Consider the following 22,882-nt stretch of genomic DNA (forward strand, 5'->3'; position numbering starts at 1 on the left):
ACAATTAAGTCATCAAATTGTTTTCACGAAACAACCAGATGCATTTGAATATTGAAAAATAAGTTGAAGGAAACAAATTCAAATTCCATTCCTAGCGAAAACAAGCCCTTCAATGCATGAATTTGTAGCAATTTCTATGCAGAAAAATTATATCCTTTTGATTCGAAAAACACAAAAGTGAGTCATCAAAGATTAATATAATTTTTGACTTACTTACTTACATTTCCAACATGAATTTAAAAATTTCTACCAAGCATTGAAGGACTTTTAATGATCATAACTTAGTTATTTATGCAACAAGTTGTAAAAAGTGGATTTTTTCAGCACAGGCTGTGAATTTATCCAACGAGGCTGGTCGAGTTAGAGATTATTACAATGAGTGCTGAAAAAGTTTTTTTTTTTTTTTTTGTTTCGATTATAGTCGTTTTACCATGTTTATGGCATTCGCGACTTTATTAACGTTACAGTTGGCGGATCGTTATTGAAAAACTTATCCGGTACAACTGTGTTCGATGTTTACTCTTGGGCTCGAACTCGCGGACATCGGCTCAGGAGACAACAGACTTGCCAACTGAGCTATATCACAAGCCCAGTGCTGAAAAAGTGCTTTTTCGTCATACCGCAGATTACCCTTCAGAATCAAGTGTTTCTACCTGGAGAAACAGATTGAAGTTTTTTTTTCTTCCAAATCAAAACAGTTTCAAAAAGTAGCAATTTTCGATATGGTTTTGAAAGCTGTATCGAAAAGAACTACTTTTCTAAACCAAACATCGCGACGAAAAACAAACATTTCAGTGGGAATTTGTAAAAAAAAAACATTTGAAGTACTCAAATCTGTTGAAAAGAAGCATTTTTTCCATTATCTAAAGACTGTTCTTAAAATTATAAATCCTATTATATAGGGGAGAATGGAGATACTTGATCCCCTTTTCTTATTTAAATTCAATCTTTTTAGGGAAATTTTGCAACTCGCCGTCTTTTGCGTTTTCTATCAGCCTAGTAATTTCATTTTAATTTATTCAAAAAATCAGAACAATACATGAACTCATAGATGAACTAGAAGCATTTTCGTGAGATTTAAAAAATTGTGATATTTTGAAAGTTACAGTAGACTTGATCCTTTACTAAAGGAGACTTGATCCTTAATTCAGGGTGCCCTGACTCTAGGCAAAAATATAGTCAAAATCCAATTTTTTGCCTCATTAGTTCTATTTTTGCCACATTAGTTCTTATTAGCAGTCAAAATCGCTAAATTAAAAAAAAATACATACTGCAAGAATCAAGAAATATTTCTAATCCAAAGTTAGATTTTTTTTTAACTTCCAGTACATCTCTGGTGATGTTTGAATAAAAAATATTGTTTCTACTACCCAATATTCATTGCATACTTTAAGGCGCAATTTTCGAGTTTTTAGATTAATACAGCAATTTTAGTCCTTTTTTACAGATAATTACTGAGTAAACATTAGATATTTGGACAGACATTAGTAATTAAATAATAACCAATGATCACGATCCATTTAGAAGAAAAGTATATCTTTTTGGACTGTAGGGATCAATTATACATTTTGGAAAATTTCTCCTTAAAAAAATTTAGAGTTTACTATTGCTTTGAAAATATGGCATTATGATATTCATACTGCTATGATTTAAATATTGGATCAAATATTTTTGTTATATTTTTTTTCATGTGAGAAACATTTTAAAGTGATAAAAATTAATTTCAAATCACATTTTATAAAATTGTTTGTTTGTCTGTTTCCTATAGACTCGGAAACAACTGGATCGATTTGAGTGAAGCTTGGCAGATGGGGGAATTGAGACCGGGGAAGGTTCCTATTATGGTTTGAGGTCTCCCAAACTAAAGTTACATGTTTGCATTATTTGAGAACTGATCATTCAAATGGAAACAAATTTGGCATGGGAGGGTATTTATGTACAAATAATAGTTATATTTAAGTTTGGTTCATCTCCATTCTTCCAGTGGGGAAAAAGGAAGGGAAGAGAGGGGGTGGGAGGTTCATATAATATGAGAAAAGGGTGGTGCCATATATTTTTTTTGCGTAGCTTGAACACTTATCGAGTAAATGGATCCAAATATGGCATGGAAAGATTTTTGGATAGGTAAAATGTTTCTTTAAATATATGGCACCCAACTTCAATTTAAAAGGGGAGATAGGAAGACGAGGTGGGCTCTCTTATGAAAATTTTGGCTCAACTCGATAACCAAGCATGGAGGTGTATTTGAAGATTGTATCCCATTTACCCGAAAACCATTGACCAGAATGAATTTTTCCCAGAATGACAAATACCCGAAATCAAACCCCAGAATGAATCATTTCCCAGAAAAGAATTCCCCAGAATGCACCATTTACCAGAAATTTTTTCCCCAGAATGGACCATTTCCCAGAATTTTTTTCCCAGAATGGAACATTTACCAGAATGGCACAAATCCCAGGTTTTTTCCCCTAGTATTTTTATTTGTTTTTTTTTTCTAATGAATTCTTGAATGTTTCATATGATTCGAAATTAATTTTTTCAAAATGATTTTTTAAATGAATCTACGTCTTTGAAATTTTTCAACTAAATTTATTTTAGAACCAATATTGTGCTTTGTTTATGGTTTGGGTACTTTAATTGATTCAATGCTTACCATGGTCCTTTAAAATCCGTTTTGGTATCCGACTCCTCACGCTGCGCGTTCGAACTTGAAAGACGTTTTGTCCTTCACGCTGTCGCGTGGCGGACGGGGCTAAGGGATCACCCCTAGCTTTCACGCAGACCTAGGAAGCCCCGGCAGACCTAGACCAATGTCTAAGGACCGCCGCTTCCGACGGCGGGTCGGCGGCCTCCTCGGATTTGGGAGCTTCGGCGGCTTTGTGCCGCCTCAGCCCCTTCATCCTCGTTGGTTGCGGCCTTGCCGCAAAAGAATAAAGTTATGAAACCCCATTTTTTTGTAACAATTCCTTTTTTTTAAATAATTTCTAGTAAGGATAAATGTTTTCAATTTTCTGGGAAATGGTCCTTCTTGCGGAAAAATTTCTGGTACATGGTTCATTCTGGTGAAAAAATTTCTGGGAAATGGTACATTCTGGCGAAAATTTTTCTGGGGAATGGTTCGTCTGGGGAAAAAAATTCTGGGGAATGGTTCTTTCTGGCGATTGGAATTCTGGGGTTTTTTCATTCTGGGCAATGGTTTTCGGGTAAATGGAGTACAACCGTATTTGAATACGAGAAATGTTTCATTGCCTACTTGAGACCTCTCCCTTCTTACATTGGGAGGATAGGAAAGGGGTAGGGACACTTACATACTATTTTTTTGCGTAACTCGAATACTTATCAAGTAAATGGAACCAAATTTGGCATGTAAAGATATTTGGAAACGTAAAATGTTTGTAAGATGATTTTGCAAAATGGAACCGAATTTGTCATGTTTCTAAGATGATTGCAAAATGGAACCGAATTTTTCAGGTCAGGGTATTTGTTTTATTATGATTATTTGGTACCCTCTCTTTATTGTAGTTAGAAAATGAGAAGAGAGGAAAGGGCCTCTATACATTTTCTTTGAATAACTCGAGAACTTATCTAGCAAATTGAACCAAATTTGGCATGGGTAGATATTTTAATACAAGAAATGTATCCATTTCAGACCCCTTCCATTTTCCAGAGGGAGGAAAAGTGGGAGGGGCTTCAATATAATTCGTTTTACGTGACTTGAACACTTATCAAATGAAACCAAAATAGAAGGGTATTTGAGAACGAAAAGTGTTTCTATGATTGTTTGGCATTCCCTCCCTCTCTCCTTTTTAGTCGGAATAAACAAAGAGGAGAGAGGAGCTCTCATACTTTTTTGCATAACTCGAGAACTAATCAATCAAATGGACATAAATTTCGCACGGAAATATATTTGGGTACTAGGGATGTTTTTATGATTATTCAAAACCCTTCATCTCTTTTCCAGTGGAAAGAAGGGACAGGGCTCCATACATTTTTTTACACAGCTTGAGAACTTATAAGAAATATGAATTCGGATTTGGTATTTTTTAGGCTCCACCTGCTTTACAGTGGGAAGGTTCCATAAACATGTTTGTTGAGTATTTAATGTATGTACCTTAGACTAGTTCACTTTTCGGCTTTTTTCACTGATCACAACGCCACTTACAGGGTTTGATCCTAATTCATTTTCAAGTACTCTGGCCAAATTTGAGCTCATTTGAGTAAGTTTCCAGCGTGCGCTAGGAGTTTTATTGCAAAAAGTCCAATTTTCTGGAAAATTTTCGTAGATGTGTTCTAGAAAGCTGTTGTTAATATACAATGATGGTTCTATAGTGGACGATGATTGGTATGACAAGCATCTGTGAGGACCTGTTTTAGATAATTGACTAAATCAAACCGAAAAAAAAAAAAATCATAAACAACCAACTTGTACAGAAAATTTACTTACAAGTTGAGAGCTTAAAATCAGCAGTAAATACAAAAAAAATATTTTCGATATAAACTTTACATTAAAAGATAGCCTCATTTATAACCTTCAATTTGATGTATTACACTTAATAATCGCAACAGTGCTAGCAAAGTTATTCAAATATCTGTGCAACAAATTTGATTTGATAAAAGATTTTACATTCAAGTTTTCTCCCCACTTACTTGTATACAAGTCTCCCCGCTTGCGCGCGCTCCTAAAGAGTAGTAGGCAATCATTTCAGATGCCTAGTTTTGCAGGTTGCATAATGTTAAAACTTGAATGGAAACAACATTATGATTCAAAGAATGTTATATGAATGTTTTAATATCTTTGCTCGTACTGTTGCGATAATTAAGTGTAATACATCAAATTAAAGGTTATAAATGAGGCTATCTTTTTATGTAAAGTTTATATCGAAATATATTTTTTTCTATTTACTGCTGATTTTATGCTCTCAACTTGTAAGTAAATTTTCTGTACAAGTTGGTTGTTTGTAAATTTTTATATTTTTCGGTTTGATTTAGTCAATTATCTAAAACAGGTCCTCACAGATGCTTGTCATACCAATCATCGTGCACTATAGAACCATCATTGTATATTACCAACAGCTTGCTAGAACACATCTAAGAAAATTTTCCAGAAAAATTGACTTTTTTCAATAAAACTCCTAGCGCACGCTAGAAACTTACTCAAATGAGCTCAAATTTGGCAAGAGTACTTGAAAATGAATGAGGATCAAACACTGTAAGTGGCGTTGTGATCAGCGAAAAAAGCCGAAAAGTGAACTAGTCTAATGTACCTACTCGGCATCTAATAATATCATGTAAAATAGTGAGATTGATATTTTTCTACAATTGTCGTTCGTTTACAACTCTTAGACCAAAGACGAAAACTGAGAAACCCGAGAGAGAACCCAAATGATCGTTGAAAATTGAAACAAAATCGAACAATTTGTTCCAAACTGTGTGCTACTAGAAAAGGGAAAAAATCGGAGAAAGATGAAGAACGACAAATAACGGGACACTAAAAAAGAACTTAGTGTAGTAGTGATGCGGTGAAGAGAAAGTGGCGTTTTGTGCATCCATTTTTTCTGTTCATTCCTTTTCCTCCACCTCCATTATTTTCTTGTTCGATTGTCGTTATCGCACTACCACTGCTGCCTTTCTCAAATAGTGGACAGGAAATTGATGTTTCATGCCGGAACTGGTTCTGGGAAAGGGGTTTTTCCTTCTCTCTTCCGAGGATTTTTATAGCACTAGTAAGGGGGGATGATTCCGAATCGCATCGATGCGGCGGGGGGCAGGTCGTTGTGATTTAGGGAGGACGCCGAATGAAGTGGAAATTGATTGAAAAATACGGCCCGCTGCTAGTGAAATGAACAGCTAGCGGAGAAAGTTTGTCAATTATGGAGCTCGGTTTTTGTTGTTGTCGGTTTTTGTTTTTGCAACTTGTTTAGAGAATAGTGCGACGACTGGTTTTCGTTGAAGGGGCTGCCAAGGGGGGATGAATGCACAGATTGCAGTTGTCGATTTGAATGTCGTTGTTGGTTTTTTTTCGGGTTTCACCATTTGTCAAAGCATTGTTGCCGTTCGTTGTTGATCGGTTGAAAATTTGTTGTTCGTGGCCGGGCAAAATAGCGGAAACGAAAGACAGGAAATTGACTTGTACGAATTTTCATCAAACTGGGAGCGGTGCGATAAATCTGTAACTAACCTGATTATTTCATTGACGACGGATTGTCGATCAGTGGAAGCCGGAATGTTTGGACAAATGAATGGGAAATTTGTCAATTTCGTTAAAACTGATATAAATCGAATTGAAATGAAATTGGGCAACGCTTCGAGCACATTTTTAAAGCATTTCGTAAACAGATATCCCAATTTAATCTTCGTTTACGCTTCCGGACAATGATTGCATTAGTAATGGGGACACTTGCTTGATTTGTGTAATTCATAACCTTTCAGAACAAATCCAAACTGCAATTTCAAGTTTCCACTCGTTTTCTTCGAAAAGCAAACCCCCTGTTCAAAAACATTCCAAGAAAATTTGCCCGGAAATATTTCAGCACTGTCAATGGAGCAATAAAACCAATTAATGTTTCTTCCTCCCAGGCAGGCGCCCTGGCAAATTTCCAATTCACTCGAAATTTGCTCTCCGTTGTCCCTAAAACAAATAACAAAAGTTACACATTTCATTTTTATTCCTTCGCCCAGCAAAATAAATTTATGATTCAAGCAAAACAACACGACAAAAGCCCTTATAAACTTGCGTAAAACGTCGGCAATTCATTAAAAAGTTTTGCGCGCCCTTCACTCGAGAGAGTAAGATTCATTCCCCGTTCCTGGGCCATTTTCCTGCCCAAAGCCGAAAACGACACACTTAAGGCACGTCGTCATTTGCTAACGTCTTTTCGTCTTTTTAATTTCTTTGCAGGTAAGAAAATCCCGTCCCTCAAAGGAAGGAAGCCAGGTCCAGGTCCAAGAGAAATGGCCCCTCGAAGTTTGATCACCGAATTCCTGACCAAAGCTTAGTCGGAAGGCGTGAGGAAAATTTGTACGCAGCTCAACCCGGTCACGTTTTACGATGTCAAATCCGCGGTTTCTGTTCTTTTTCCCGGGAAAGTGTCTTTCTTTTTTTGTCTTTAATCGATCTAAAAATGAAACCAGGGACAAAGTGACAAGAAGGCTGAAACACCCTCTTCAAGATTACTTCAAGGCATTTGAGGTTTTCGAATTCAAATAAGGTGAGTAAATTTCTTTGTTGAAGAAACTTAGTACATAATATATTCAGCTTTCAAATTTCAGATTCAGATTTCAGATTCAGATTTCAGATTCAGATTTCAGATTCAGATTTCAGATTCAGATTTCAGATTCAGATTTCAGATTCAGATTTCAGATTCAGATTTCAGATTCAGATTTCAGATTCAGATTTCAGATTCAGATTTCAGATTCAGATTTCAGATTCAGATTTCAGATTCAGATTTCAGATTCAGATTTCAGATTCAGATTTCAGATTCAGATTTCAGATTCAGATTTCAGATTCAGATTTCAGATTCAGATTTCAGATTCAGATTTCAGATTCAGATTTCAGATTCAGATTTCAGATTTCAGATTCAGATTTCAGATTCAGATTTCAGATTCAGATTTCAGATTCAGATTTCAGATTCAGAATTCAGATTCAGATTTCAGATTCAGATTTCAGATTCAGATTTCAGATTTCAGATTTCAGATTCAGATTTCAGATTTCAGATTTCAGATTTCAGATTTCAGATTCAGATTTCAGATTCAGATTTCAGATTCAGATTTCAGATTCAGATTACAGATTCAGATTTCAGATTCAGATTTCAGATTCAGATTTCAGATTTCAGATTCAGATTTCAGATTCAAATTTCATATTCAGATTCAGATTTCAGATTCAGATTTCAGATTCAGATTTCAGATTCAGATTTCAGATTCAGATTTCAGATTCAGATTTCATATTCAGATTCAGATTTCAGATTCAGATTTCAAATTCAGATTTCAGATTCAGATTTCAGATTCAGATTTCAGATTCAGATTTCAGATTCAGATTTCAGATTCAGATTTCAGATTCAGATTTCAGATTCAGATTTCAGATTCAGATTTCAAATTCAGATTTCAGATTCAGATTTCAGATTCAGATTTCAGATTCAGATTTCAGATTCAGATTTCAGATTCAGATTTCAGATTCAGATTTCAGATTCAGATTTCAGATTCAGATTTCAGATTCAGATTTCAGATTCAGATTTCAGATTCAGATTTCAGATTCAGATTTCAGATTCAGATTTCAGATTCAGATTTCAGATTCAGATTTCGGATTCAGATTTCAGATTCAGATTTCAGATTCAGATTTCAGATTCAGATTTCAGATTCAGATTTCAGATTCAGATTTCAGATTCAGATTTCAGATTCAGATTTCAGATTCAGATTTCAGATTCAGATTTCAGATTCAGATTTCAGATTCAGATTTCAGATTCAGATTTCAGATTCAGATTTCAGATTCAGATTTCAGATTCAGATTTCAGATTCAGATTTCAGATTCAGATTTCGGATTCAGATTTCAGATTCAGATTTCGGATTCAGATTTCAGATTCAGATTTCAGATTCAGATTTCAGATTCAGATTTCAGATTCAGATTTCAGATTCAGATTTCAGATTCAGATTTCAGATTCAGAATTCAGATTCAGATTTCAGATTTAGATTTCAGATTCAGATTTCAGATTCAGATTTCAGATTCAGATTTCAGATTCAGATTTCAGATTCAGATTTCAGATTCAGATTTCAGATTCAGATTTCAGATTCAGATTTCAGATTCAGATTTCAGATTCAGATTTCAGATTCAGATTTCAGGTTCAGATTTCAGATTCAGATTTCAGATTCAGATTTCAGATTCAGATTTCAGATTCAGATTTCAGATTCAGATTTCAGATTCAGATTTCAGATTCAGATTTTAGATTCAGATTTCAGATTCAGATTTCAGATTCAGATTTCAGATTCAGATTTCAGATTCAGATTTCAGATTCAGATTTCAGATTCAGATTTCAGATTCAGATTTCAGATTCAGATTTCAGATTCAGATTTCAGATTCAGATTTCAGATTCAGATTTCAGATTCAGATTTCAGATTCAGATTTCAGATTCAGATTTCAGATTCAGATTTCAGATTCAGATTTCAGATTCAGATTTCAGATTCAGATTTCAGATTCAGATTTCAGATTCAGATTTCAGATTCAGATTTCAGATTCAGATTTCAGATTCAGATTTCAGATTCAGATTTCAGATTCAGATTTCAGATTCAGATTTCAGATTCAGATTTCAGATTCAGATTTCAGATTCAGATTTCAGATTCAGATTTCAGATTCAGATTTCAGATTCAGATTTCAGATTCAGATTTCAGATTCAGATTTCAGATTCAGATTTCAGATTCAGATTTCAGATTCAGATTTCAGATTCAGATTTCAGATTCAGATTTCAGATTCAGATTTCAGATTCAGATTTCAGATTCAGATTTCAGATTCAGATTTCAGATTCAGATTTCAGATTCAGATTTCAGATTCAGATTTCAGATTCAAATTTCATATTCAGATTCAGATTTCAGATTCAGATTTCAGATTCAGATTTCAGATTCAGATTTCAGATTCAGATTTCAGATTCAGATTTCAGATTCAGATTTCAGATTCAGATTTCATATTCAGATTCAGATTTCAGATTCAGATTTCAGATTCAGATTTCAGATTCAGATTTCAGATTCAGATTTCAGATTCAGATTTCAGATTCAGATTTCAGATACAGATTCAGATTTCAGATTCAGAATTCAAATTCAGATTTCAGATTCAGATTTCAGATTCAGATTTCAGATTCAGATTTCAGATTCAGATTTCAGATTCAGATTTCAGATTCAGATTTCAGATTCAGATTTCAGATTCAGATTTCAGATTCAGATTTCAGATTTCAGATTCAGATTTCAGATTCAGATTTCAGATTCAGATTTCAGATTCAGATTTCAGATTCAGATTTCAGATTCAGATTTCAGATTCAGATTTCAGATTCAGATTTCAGATTCAGATTTCAGATTCAGATTTCAGATTCAGATTTCAGATTCAGATTTCAGATTCAGATTTCAGATTCAGATTTCAGATTCAGATTTCAGATTCAGATTTCAGATTCAGATTTCAGATTCAGATTTCAGATTCAGATTTCAGATTCAGATTTCAGATTCAGATTTCAGATTCAGATTTCAGATTCAGATTTCAGATTCAGATTTCAGATTCAGATTTCAGATTCAGCATTTAGATTTTGATCTAAGAGTTCTATGGAAATGGGGAGTTACGATTCATTTGAATATCCATATTTTTATTTACATCCACATTGCTTCTTTACATTGAAAAATTTAATTCGTGCTACAAATTGACTTACTTAACTGTTTTTTGAAGTTTTTTAATTTTATAAATTCAGAAATAATGTTCTTTTTTTTTATTCAAAAATTCGAATCATGAATTTCATCTAGAATATAAGCAATTTTAAACATTGATTGCCAATTGAATAATCCAGAGTTCGTAGTTTACATTCCTTTGCTAGAATAAAAATCTAGAGTCTAGAGAATTCAGCACAGAGTTTAACAGCCTGGGTTCAGAGTCAAAAGTTGAAATTTCAGAGCTTGGCTCAGGATTCTAGTCAAAAGGCTACAGTGCAGAGTTTGGACCTCCAAGTTTAGAGTTCAGTGGAAAAAATCCTATGTTAAGAGTCAAGAGAACAGAGTTCTAGATCAAAAATGTCCACAAAAAAGTTCACAGTCAAGACTAAGTTTGCCGTAAAAAATCTGTGTTTTTTTTTAATTTTGATTTTCATGTGATTTTACCCAAAAATTTTGTGATTTTTTTCTGGTATGCTATTTCCAATTCCATTGACAAATTAGGTCTTTTCAACATTTTAGTTGGGAAAAACTAATTCTTATCATACTTTTCAATTTCATATTGGCAAAAAAAAAATATAATTTTGGAAATATATTCAAATTAAAAAATTCTGTGAAATCTGTGAGTATTTCAAAATTCTGTGTTCTGAGACATAGATTCTGTAATGAAGATTTTCTTAAAATCCTGTTAAATTACAGATTTTTCTGTGATTTCGGAAACCTTGGTCAAGACTCCAGAGTTCTTAATCTAAATTCCAGAGTCAAAAATCTAGCGTTCAAAGGTTTATTTTTTTTTCGTTCATAGGTAAAAATTTAGAGTTTTTTTTTTTAATTTTAAACCTATTTATTAAACACTACAATTTTGACTTTTACAGAGTTGCGAAAGTGTATTTTTGAATAAATGTATTAAAAGATGCTCAAATAATTCCCAAAATGCCTTTCAAATAAGCTTTTATTATTTAGTCGCGCGATTCTTAACAATTGTTTAAACTCATCCAAATTACGATTGCCGTGGTGCTCTAAATTATAACTAATAGTTTCTGCGATCAGCCAAAGTGCTGATTTATAACGAAAGTTTCTCTTGTTCATACTAATAGCAAAGATAATATCTGGTTCAGAAAAAGTTATACCGAGTCTTCGTCTGAGCAAAAGTTTTGTCCAGGTCCATATGGGAATTGAACCTGCACACTGCTTTATAATGTGTGGAGTTCAGAGGCCAATTTTTAATAGTTCAGTTCTCAAATAAGAAGTCAAATAGAGAGTCTAAAATTAATATTCTACAGCTCAGATTTCAAAGTCCAAAGTTCGAAGGTCTTGAGACTGTGTTTGAGATCGAAAGTGTCTTCGAAAAAGTCATCAGTCAAAATTCTAGAGTCTAGAATCTTAATTCCAGAGTTAAAAGTCTAGCGTTCATAGTTTAAAATTCAGAGTTCAGAGGTCCATTTTTTTTAGAGATCAGTGCTCGAATCAGAAGTCAAATAAAGAGTCCATAGTGCCGAGTCTAGAGTCAAAGCCTTGAGTCCGAAGCCATGCGTCTACAGTCAAGAGTTCAGTGTCCAAAGTTGAAATTCTAGAGCCCAGATTTCTGACTCAGTTTCAAACTCCACAATTAAATGTGCAAAGTCTAAAGATCAGAGTTCAGAATCTCAACTCCAGAGTCTGAAGTCCAGAGTCCAGAGTCCAGAGTCCAGAGTCCAGAGTCCAGAGTCCAGAGTCCAGAGTCCAGAGTTCAGAGTCCAGAGTCCAGAATCCAGAGTCCAGAGTCCAGAGTCCAGAGTCCAGAGTCCAGAGTCCAGAGTCCAGAGTCCAGAGTCCAGAGTCCAGAGTCCAGAGTCCAGAGTCCAGAGTCCAGAGTCCATAGTCTAGAGTCCAGAATTCAGAGTCCAGAGTCTGGAGTCCAGAGTCCAGAATTCAGAGTCCAGAGTCTAGAGTCCAGAGTCAAGAGTCCAGAGTCTAGAGTCCAGAGTCTAGAGTCCAGAATCCAGAGTCCAGAGTCCAGAGTCCAAAGTCCAGAATTCAGAGTCCAGAGTCTAGAGTCCAGAGTCTAGAATCCAGAGTCTAGAGTCCAGAGTCCAGAGTCCAGAGTCCAGAGTCTAGAGTCCAGAATTCAGAGTCCAGAGTCTAGAGTCCAGAGTCAAGAGTCCAGAGTCTAGAGTCCAGAGTCTAGAATCCAGAATCCAGAGTCCAGAGTCCAGAGTTCAGAGTCCAGAATTCAGAGTCCAGAGCCTACAGTCCAGAGTCCAGAGTCCAGAGTCCAGAATCCAGAGTCCAGAGTCCAGAGTTCAGAGTCCAGAATTCAGAGTCTAGAGTCCAGAGTCCAGAATTTAGAGCCTAGAGTCCAGAGTCCAGAGTCCAGAGTCCAGAATTCAGAGTCCAGAGTCTAGAGTCCAGAGTCCAGAGTCCAGAGCCCAGAGTCTTGAGTCCAGAGTCCAGAGTTCAGAGACCAGAGTCCAAAGTCCAGAGTCCAGAGTCCAGAGTCCAAAGTCCAGAGTCCAGAATTCGGAGTCCTGAGTCTAGAGTTCAGAGTCCAGAATTCAGAGTCCAAAGTCTAGTGTCCAGAGTCCAGAATTCAAAGTCCAGAGTCTAGAGTTCAGATTCTAGAGTCCAGAATTCAGAGTCCAAAATCCAGAGTCCAGAGTCTAGAATCCAGAATCCAGAGTCCAGAGTCCAGAGTTCAGAGTCCAGAATTCAGAGTCCAGAGCCTACAGTCCAGAGTCCAGAGTCCAGAGTCCAGAATCCAGAGTCCAGAGTCCAGAGTTCAGAGTCCAGAATTCAGAGTCCTGAGTCTAGAGTCCAGAGTCTTGAATTCAGAGTCCAGAGTCTAGAGTCCAGAGTCCAGAATTCAGAGTCCAGAGTCCAGAGTGCAGAATTCTGAGTCCAGAGTCCAGAGTCCAGAGTCCAGAGTCCAGAATTCAGAGTGCAGAATCTAGAGTCCAAAGTCCAGAATTTAGAGTCCAGAGTCTAGAGTCCAGAGTCCAGCATCCAGAGTCCAGAGTCCAGAATCCAGAGTCCAGAATCCAGAGCCCAGCGTCCAGAGTCCAGAGTCCAGAGTCCAGAGTCCAGAATCCTTAGTCCAGATGTGCAGAGTTCGGAGAGTTCAGATTAAAGAGTCCATAGCTAAGATTCTAGATTCCAGATTTCAGAATTCCATTTTAAAAGTCTTGAGACTGAGTCCCGAGTAGTCAGAATCAAGATTCCTGAATCCACAGTACATGATTTTGAGTCCAGAAATTAAGGACATCGGAATTTCAAGCTCCAAAATTGAAAGTTCCAACTCGAAGGATCAGAGTTAAAAGCACAGAGTCATGCGATTAGAGTTCAGAGTCTCCACTCCACTCCATAGTTTAGAGTATTGAGTCCGGAGTCTTCAGGGTCAAGAGTTCAAAGTCCAGAAACAAGAATCCTGAGTTCAAAGTCTAGGATTCAGAGTCCAGAGTCAAGAGTTATAAGTCCGAAGTTAAAAGTCCAGAGTCCAGAGTCCAAAGTTCAAAGTTCTAAGTCTAGAGTCCAGAGTTCATAGTTCCGAGTTCAGAATTAAGAATCAAGATTTCAAAGCCAGAAGTTACGAGTTAAGAACTGTCAGAGTCAAGTGTCCAGATATCAAAGTTCAGTGACCAGAGTTTACTGTTCTGAGTTCATAGTTTTGAGTTCAAATTCCAGGTTCCAAAGTCCGGAACTTGAAATCAGAAAACCAAATTCAAAAGTCCAGAGTTCAGTGCTCAGTTTTGAGTTTTTACAGTTTTTACAGAGTATATAGTCTTGATTTCAGGAGATTTTGGTTTTTTATCTTAGATTTAAAAAAACTGTATTACGGAATAAAGTGATTTAAGCGTTTTACTGATCCTTGTCTTGGCACCAAGGGATAAGCGTAAGCTATTCAAAGCCATAACCGCGATTCCATCTTACCAAAAACACCATAAAACTCCGGTTTAAATTTACCACCCTGTCAAAATTAATCAACCACAATCCGCAATACGTCAGGGTCCAAACGAATGGCATGTGCCGTCTCGTGTTGTCTTAATTAACCGCGATCCATCCAATTTATCACTTCCTTATTATCATTTGCGTACCACCGTTGCCGGAACATGGAGGACCAGTTCCATCATCCGTTTGTGGAAAACGACGACGTTGTTCTTGCAATCAAAACCAAAAACCCATTTCTCGGCGCTGCTCCCCCCGGAAACTTATGCGAAACTGGGTACTTGGGGCTGCAATTGAGTGTGTAATTAAAACAACATTCATCAAATTGATAAATGCCATCGCACTTTGCGATCTCTCAATTCCGGTTCCGATGCCGGGACAGCTTATGGGAAAACCACCGGAAGCGGCTCTCAGCTCGTCTTCAGGCAGGACACAGAAACCCAAGTTTCAATTTTCCTAATGACTCAAAGAGCTCCGGAAAAGCAATTTTCTTCCACGTCAATTGGCCAACTAGAAGGGAGAGAGGAAAAGTAGAGTAGAGTAAGTCCAAATGGCGGCACACCACAAACACAGCACAGCTAAATAACTGGTCAGGCACACATTATGGAATCAATTAAAGCTATTTCAATCAGCCAAATTAGTCGTAAACTTTGTATTTAATTACTTTGCCGGAGCCCGGATGGTGGCCATAAGCTTTTCTCTTCCGTCCGTCCGTCCGTCCATCCGGAGCTTAATCGGATGAACCGGGCAAGCTGAAAATGTCCATCCATGGCTGCTCGGGTCTATCCGACTGACAACTCTTGCCAGAATTGGCTATAAATTATAAAACCGATCCAAAACTGACCAATCGGCAAAGCGTTCCCCAATCAGCTAATCCTTCGAAAGAAAATCATCCCCCCCTACCAGAAAATTGCTCCTATGAATGGTTCATCGGTAGAGGGAACTATCGGGGGAAGCTCCATCTCCGAAAGTTTTGGCTGCCATTTGGCGTTTCAATTTGGGCAACGACCGAAGGCCTCAAAACACCTCGAATGTGACGTCACAACTTTTCAAACCCTGCAGTTTCCCCTATCCAGGACGAAGAAAAAACCACCGAGGAAAAACCCCAAAGCAACACGTCCAAAAACTGGCTTCCCTACCTCTATTCTGGCCGCACCATAATTCAATTAGAATCAATCAAAACCGATCCGATATCGTAAATATATTATTAGGTCGGCTTTCGGCGTTCGGGGTCATGAATGATCTCATTCATACGGATGTTGTGCCTATGTTATATATATAGAGCTTTTGAGCCCTGCTTTCTATCTATCTACCTATCTAGCTGGAGTTGGGCTTTGATTTGCTGGGTGAGCGGCTTTTTCCCGGATATCGTTCGGTTGGTGGAATGTTTGACGGCTGGCTGGCTGGCTGGCGCCACCACTAGATAAAGTTCTACGAAATAGCACAAACGTCGATTATGTGTCTGCCGATTTTAATTAGAGGAACTGAAAATGAAGTTGGGAACGAGTTGGACCTCCACTATGTTTGTAAAATACTTAATAAGGTACGGAACATTTCAAAATTTCATAAGCTATGATTTTTTCTTCTGAGCCGCGAGTTCGAGCCCAAAGATTAAAAATAGAATACAGTTGTACTGAGCAAGTTTTTCAATAACTCTACGCCAAACTGCAAGGTTGATATGAAGTCGCGAAAGCGATGGTAAAACGAGTTAAATAGAATCAAACAAAAAATTTAATAAATATGAAAAAAATATTGAAAATGAACTCTGAAGTCCAGACTCTTAACTTTGGATTCTTGACGCTGAATTCTGAGCTCTTGAATCTGAACTTTTGACTCAGGACTCCGAACTCTGGATGTTGAACTCTAAGCTTTGGAATTTAGAATCTAGACTCTGGAGCCTCTGGGAGACTCTGGGCTATGAACTCTCGACCATGCATTTTAGGCTCTGGGTTTTTGATACTCTGATTTTCTGACTCTTTACTTAGGTCTATCGAGTACTGACTCTTAATTTTTGTTCAATGAATGCTTGATTTCGGACATAAGACTGTGGATTTTCACCATTGTGTTCTGTCTCTTAAAACTGTACTCAGAACTCTTTATTCTGGACTTTGGACTCCAGACTCTGAACTTCGGACTCTGGACTCCGGACTCTGGACTCTGATTCACGCATTCTTGACACTGAACTTTTAGCTCTGGTTTCTGAACTCATTACTCTGGATTCTCTGGACTCTGAACTAGGCGATGAGCTTTTAGAATCCAATCACTGAACTCTCTACTCTTGACTTTGGACGCTGGACTATAACTATGAACTCTGGACTTGAGACATCGGGCCTTGAACCCTTGAATCTGAAATCTGGACTATTAAGACTGAACTCTGGACTCTTTACTCTGGACATTGTGCTCCGAACTTGGGTTCTGAACTCCGGACTCTTCTCTGGACTATGTGAACTCTTGTTGAACTTTCGAACTACGAACTTTGAACTCCCGACACTTGATTTTGAATTCTGAACTATGGATCCTGAACTATGAATTCTGGAATCTGACTTTGGGGTCTAGAATCTGTAGTCTTGACTCTTCAAACTAAACTCAAAACTCTTTACTCTGGACTCTCTACCCTCAATTTTTCATTCTGAACTTGGTTTCTTGATTCTGGACTCTGGACTGGCGCTCTTGACTCAATACAATGAACTCTGGACTCTGATATTCGGATTCTTGACTCTAGACTCTGAATTCTGAATTCGTACTCTGGATTTAGACTCTGGACACTGAGCTTTGATCTCTGGAATATGGAATCTGGACTCTTAAGTATAGACAAAACTCTGGAATCTTTACTGCGGACTTTGTGCTCTGAACTTGGGCACCGGATTTCAGACTCTAGACTATGGCTTTTGACTCTATACTATTGACTCTGGACCCTCGATTCTTGGCTCTGGACTCTAAGTTGTGGAATTTTTTAATTTGAACTCCTTTGAACTCCAAACTTTTTGCTCTCGATTCTGAAACCAGGACTCTGGATTCTCCGAAATTAGTACTCTGGACTATGAATTTTAGGCGTTGAACTTTTGAACTACGAACTCTGATCTGTCGACACTTGGTATTGAACTCTGTACTATGGATCCTGACTATAGATGGATTATGAACTCTGGAGTTAAGACTCCTGACCTTTAACACTGGAATCTGAATTTGCACTCTAGAATCTGTTATCTGGACTCTTAGGAATAAACTCTGGACTTTGCTCTCTGAACTTGGTTTCTTGATCCTGGACTCTAGATTATGGCTTTTGACTCAATACAACGGACTCTGGACTGTGAGTTTCGGACTCTGAGTTTTTAACTCTAGATGCTGATCTCAGGACTCTGAATTCTCTCAAATCTGTACTCTAGAATTAAGACTCTGGTTCTTGGACTCTGGACTCTGAGCTTTGGACTCTGGAATCTGTAATGTGGGCTCTTAAGACTAAATTTTCTGCTTTGCACTCTGGACTCTGTGCACTGAATTTTTTTCCTGATTCTGAACTCAGGACTCTGAGTTTCGGATTCCTGACTCTGAACTCTGAACTTTTAACTCTGAATTCTGAACTCAGGACTTTGGATTCTCTCAAATCTGTGCTCATAATTCTGAACTATAGGTGTTGAACTTTTGGATTTCGAACTGTTGAATTTCGACTTTTGACTTTGAATTCTGGACTATGACTTTGAATACTCGACTCTGGACCCAAGATATGAACTCTGGACTAAAGACTCCGGACCTCGGACTCTGGATTCAAGACTTTGGACTCTCAAGACTAAACTCTGGAATCTTTGTTCTGGACTCTGCACTCTAGGCTTTGGACTCCGAACTCTGTGCGATGGCTCTTGACTCTAAGCTGTGGACTCTAAACCCTGGGCTCTGGACTCTTAGTTTCGGATTCTTGACTCTGGGCTGTAAACTTTGAACTCTAGGCGTCAATTCTTTGAACTCTGACTCTTGACTCTGTATTCTGTTATTTTTACTCTAGACTCTGTACTCCAGACTGGGGTTCTGGATTCTGAACTCTGAACTCTGAACTCTGGATTTAGGACTCAGTTCTCTGGACTCTTGATTCTGAACTCTAAACTCTGAACTCTGGACTATAACTATAAACTTTGGGCTTTGAATTATAATATATGAACTTTGGACTCTGAACTTTGAACTCTTGAATATGGAATCTGAACTCTTAAGGCTGAACTCGGGACTCTTTACTCCAGAATATGTGCTCTGAGCTTGGGCTTCGGACTCCGGACTTTAGACTATGGCTTTTGAATCTGAACTATGGATTTTGGACCCTCGATCCTGGACTCTGGATTCTACGTTTCGGATTCTTGACTCTGAACTCTAAACTTTTGGCTGTTGATTCTGAACCCAGGACTATGGATTCTCTGAAATCTCTACTCTGGATTCTGAACTCTAGGCGTTGAATTTATAGACTACTCTGGACTATGAACCCTGAAGTACAAACTTTGGACCTAAGGCTCCGGAGTTTAGACTCTTGACTCTGAGCTTTGGACTGGAGATGTAATCTGGACTCTTAAGACTGAACTGTTGACTCTTTACTCTGTACTTTGCACTCTGTACTTGGTTTCCTCATTCTGGACACAGGATTATGGCTTTGGACTCGATAGAATGGATACTTGGGTCTTAGTTTCGGACTCTGAACTTTAAGCTCTGGATTCTGAAACCAAGATTCTGGGTTCTCTAAAATCTTTACACTGAAATCTGAACTCTACGCCTTGAACTTTGGGATTTCGAACCCGGATTCTCGACTCTTGACTTTGAATTCTGGGCTCTGGACCTTAGATATGAACTCTGGACTAAAGACTCCGGACCTTGGACTCTGCCCAAGTAACCAAAAGTCACATATCTACTTAATCTAGTACGTTTTAAGTTCACATTCGGCTGAGTAAAAGGTACCCGAGAGAAATAAGAACCGTTTTCGCCAAGTGCTTGATTTGGACTTCTGAACGAACATAAAAAGTCTAAACAAGGAGCGTATTACCTATTTGTGCGTTCTAAGTACCTTAAACAGTCCGGATATCAATTCGGCCTATCAAGCTTCGTTAAGAACTTCTTGTGAACTATCTGGTTCCGTGAGGAACTTCTTACGAACTTTTTGGTTTCCATGCGGAACTTTTTACGAACTTTTTAGTTCCATGTGGAACCTCTATGGAAATTCAATCCTATTTGGCAGTGTAGTGCGAACGGGAAATCCTCAGGCTCCATGTCCCAGAGATACCTTAATGAATATAAACCAATCTCTATAAAACCCATCTATCTCTTTTTTTCAATTTTGATTGGATTTGTAAGAAAATGTTCTGCAAAGAAAATTATTCCAAGAAATACAAATTTATTCATAGTAATTTTTGATGAGGCTCAGCTTTGAGATATCGAGAATCAATTGGCAATATCTGTTTTTACAAACATAGCCAGTACATGAAAGCATATCGGGAATTGTTTTTAGCAATATGAACTCAAAATTTAAGTTTTTTGCACCTAACTTATACACCTTTAGTTCTGAATTCAACATATGTTTCCTGTAGGCCAAGTCAGTTTTTGGTTTTGGTTTTGAGGTTCAAAAAGTAGCGTTTTGGTTCGGTCAGTCTTGCTGGGTGTTGTGTTGTTGTAAGACAATACACTGCAACTACTCCCTCTCTTAGCTGCGACGCTTTTATGTGGTATTAAGCGGTGAATTAATTGTTTTAGTCGGAACAAGATGCTCAAATTAACCTTAAATGCGTGTAGGTATCAACATACTTTATTCACAGCTTTTCAATAAGTTACAATCATATTTAAAAGACTTAAGGGGGGGGTAGGGTCTAACGGGTATAAAATAAACACCATTTTCACGATTTTTTTCTAGAGCTATCGTTCAAACAAATGTATTCAAATTTTTTGCATTATACAAAGCATTGTTAAAAGAACATTTAGTAATTTTTTCGTAGAAAAATATTGAAAAATGAGTCGGTGACGGAGCACTTTCGAGGATGCCTTTTAGAAAACAGGATTTGCGGTGGACACTGTATCTCAGCACAGAATCTTCTGAAGTCAAAAAATCAGAGCAAAATATTTTTAATAGATGTTTTTCTGGACCCCAACGTTTTTATTTGACTTAAAAAAAATTTTATGAAGTTTTTGTGGCTGTTTGAAGTAAAAACTTTGATTTTTCACGAAAAAATCCGCCATTTTTCACCTGTAAAATCTCCCCAAAGTAAAAAAAACAAAAAAGAAAAACGTTGGGGTCTGGTATTTTATATGTAGAAAATATGTTCCAAATTTGAAAAGAATCGGATAAGTAGTTTTCGAATGACGATGTCCACGGACTTTAAAAATGTGCTTTCGAGAAAAACGCGTTTGAAGTTTCTGCTCTTGCTTTCTTGCAGTATTAGATAGGAGGAGATAAAGGCCTATAACTTCTACAGTTTTGCTTCAATTGACTTGAAAATTTGACACAACATTCTTGAAATGTTTTACAATAAGAAAATAAAATAATAAAAAAATCGATTTTTTGAAAGTGTTAGACCCTACCCCCCCCTTAATGCCATGCCTCAATCTTTTGGATTCGATTCTTCAGATTTGTTGCCTTTATCTTCTTTCAACGGTCAAGTACATGCAACAGCAAGGGCTCCAGTTCCTGGAGCATCACCACTACCGGCTGGCATTGAGAGTAAATTCTTTAAACTGGAAGCATGAAGCAAAGTTTCCATCAATGCCGATCTGGCACAATATTTCCAAGACTTGGCAATATAGGACAGGTGTGTCCGTCGAAAACAAGCAAAAAGTTTACATCCATTCTGTTTTTTTTTGTACTGTTGCACAAAACAAATTGAAATCCACACACATTTCGATTATTCAGTTTTTTGGCTCTTTGGATTTAACTTGACCTCCATTGACGTTCCATTCTTATATGTTGTCCAAATGATTTGTCCTTTGATAAAAAGTTGCTTCAAAATTGCTTGTTGAGTTCTTCTTTTTTGTTTTACTAAAAAGACATGAACAAGTTTTAAAATCAAAACAAAATTAATCTTTTAAACACTCACGTTTAGTTCCAAATGTTGTCCAATCCGGAATGAATCTGTTTGAGGCATCGTTTTGTGGATTGCAAATGTTTACAGTTTTTTGTTCTGCGTCTGCCTACTATGAAAAGATTAATCCTAAATATATTTCAAATTGATGTTTTGAAAACAAGCAGACCAAGTACCAGTGATGGTTCAAAGGTAGCGTGTTCAGCTCTCATCTAATAGGTCGCGGTTCAAATCTTCCAGCATACAAAATTTTCAAGTAAGTACAAATTCATAAAAAGTTGAAAAAGTTACATGAAAATAAAAATTATGTAAATGGTGTAGCTATACAAAATTGAACTTTTTTCATTTATTTTACAAAATTTCTTTTTTTCGAAGTCTCATACAAAAGCTGAATAGCCTTCTACTCAGCTTTGACTATGGATCTTTAAAGTATCGATAAGAACTTAAATTTTAGGCTGAGTAGAATGCTTTACAGCTTCAAATCAGGGCTGAGTAAGCTTTTAAGAGACCGTTCCATGGAACTTTTGGTTACTTGGGTGGACTCTAGACTCTGGAATCTGGTCTCTTAACTCAGGACTCTTTATTCTGTACTCTGCGCTTAAGACTTTGGTCTCCGGTTTCTTGACTATGGATCTCGACTCTAAACTATGGACTGTGGACTCTTAGTTTCGGATTCTTGACTCTGCACTCTGAACTTTTAGCTCTGGATTCTGATATCAGAATTCTGGATTCTTTTTAATGTGTAGGTACTCTGAACTCTGAACTTTGTACTCTGATCTAAGAAATCTGGAATCTCTAAAATTTGTACGCTGGACTCTGAGCTGTGCCTAGGCGTCAAACCTTTGAGCTCTGAACTCCGGACTCTCGACTCTTAACTCGATGTACTATAAACTCTAGATTCAGTAATATTACTCTGGAATCTGTAGTCTTGGCTCTGGATTTTAGCTTCTGAACTCTGGTCTTTGAATTTTGGACTCAGTTCTTTGGACTCTGGACTCTGAACTCTAGACTCTGAACTCGTGGCATTCGATGCTGTACCCTGATTCTAGATATCTGACGCTGGACTCTGTACTTCTGATTTTTGACTCTGGACTTCCGGTTCTCGACTCTGGACTGTGAACTTTGGTCTGTTTACCCTGGGCTCAAGATGTTGAACCTCAAAATCTGTACTCTGAGCTTCCGACTCTCGACTGAATTCCGAACTCTGTTACAAGGACTTTGAAGTTCTGCTTCTGAATTCTGAATTTTTGACTACAATATTTAAGCTCTGGACTCTGGGTTGTTACCTGTGAACTCTGGACTATGAAGTCCATATTTTGGACTCTGGTCCTTAGACTCCAGGGTAAGAACTCTAAACTTTTCATTCTATTTTCTGAAATTTAAGCTTCGAACTCCTCATTCTTGATTCATGTATTTGGACTGTTAGCCCGGGAATTTCAACTCACAAATTTAGATTAGATCTTGACGTTGGATTATGTACTCTGGACACTAGAGTCTGATCTCTGATACCTGTAATTTTTCATAATAAATTT

At 37.3% G+C, this 22,882-nt stretch overlaps 1 protein-coding gene across 1 annotated transcript in view; it reads left to right on the forward strand.

Moving 5' to 3' along the window:
• The window catches only part of LOC129744271 (matrix metalloproteinase-2), a 658,664-nt gene that overhangs the window by 75,053 nt on the left and 560,729 nt on the right, over window positions 1-22,882 (forward strand). Inside the window, exon 2 of the mRNA XM_055736708.1 lies at window positions 6,899-7,208. The gene's annotated coding sequence lies outside the window, so the exon portion shown is untranslated. The remainder of the gene's footprint in view (window positions 1-6,898; window positions 7,209-22,882) is intronic.

Source organism: Uranotaenia lowii, chromosome 2 (genome assembly GCF_029784155.1).
Source record: "Uranotaenia lowii strain MFRU-FL chromosome 2, ASM2978415v1, whole genome shotgun sequence".
Classification (NCBI taxonomy): domain Eukaryota; kingdom Metazoa; phylum Arthropoda; class Insecta; order Diptera; family Culicidae; genus Uranotaenia; species Uranotaenia lowii.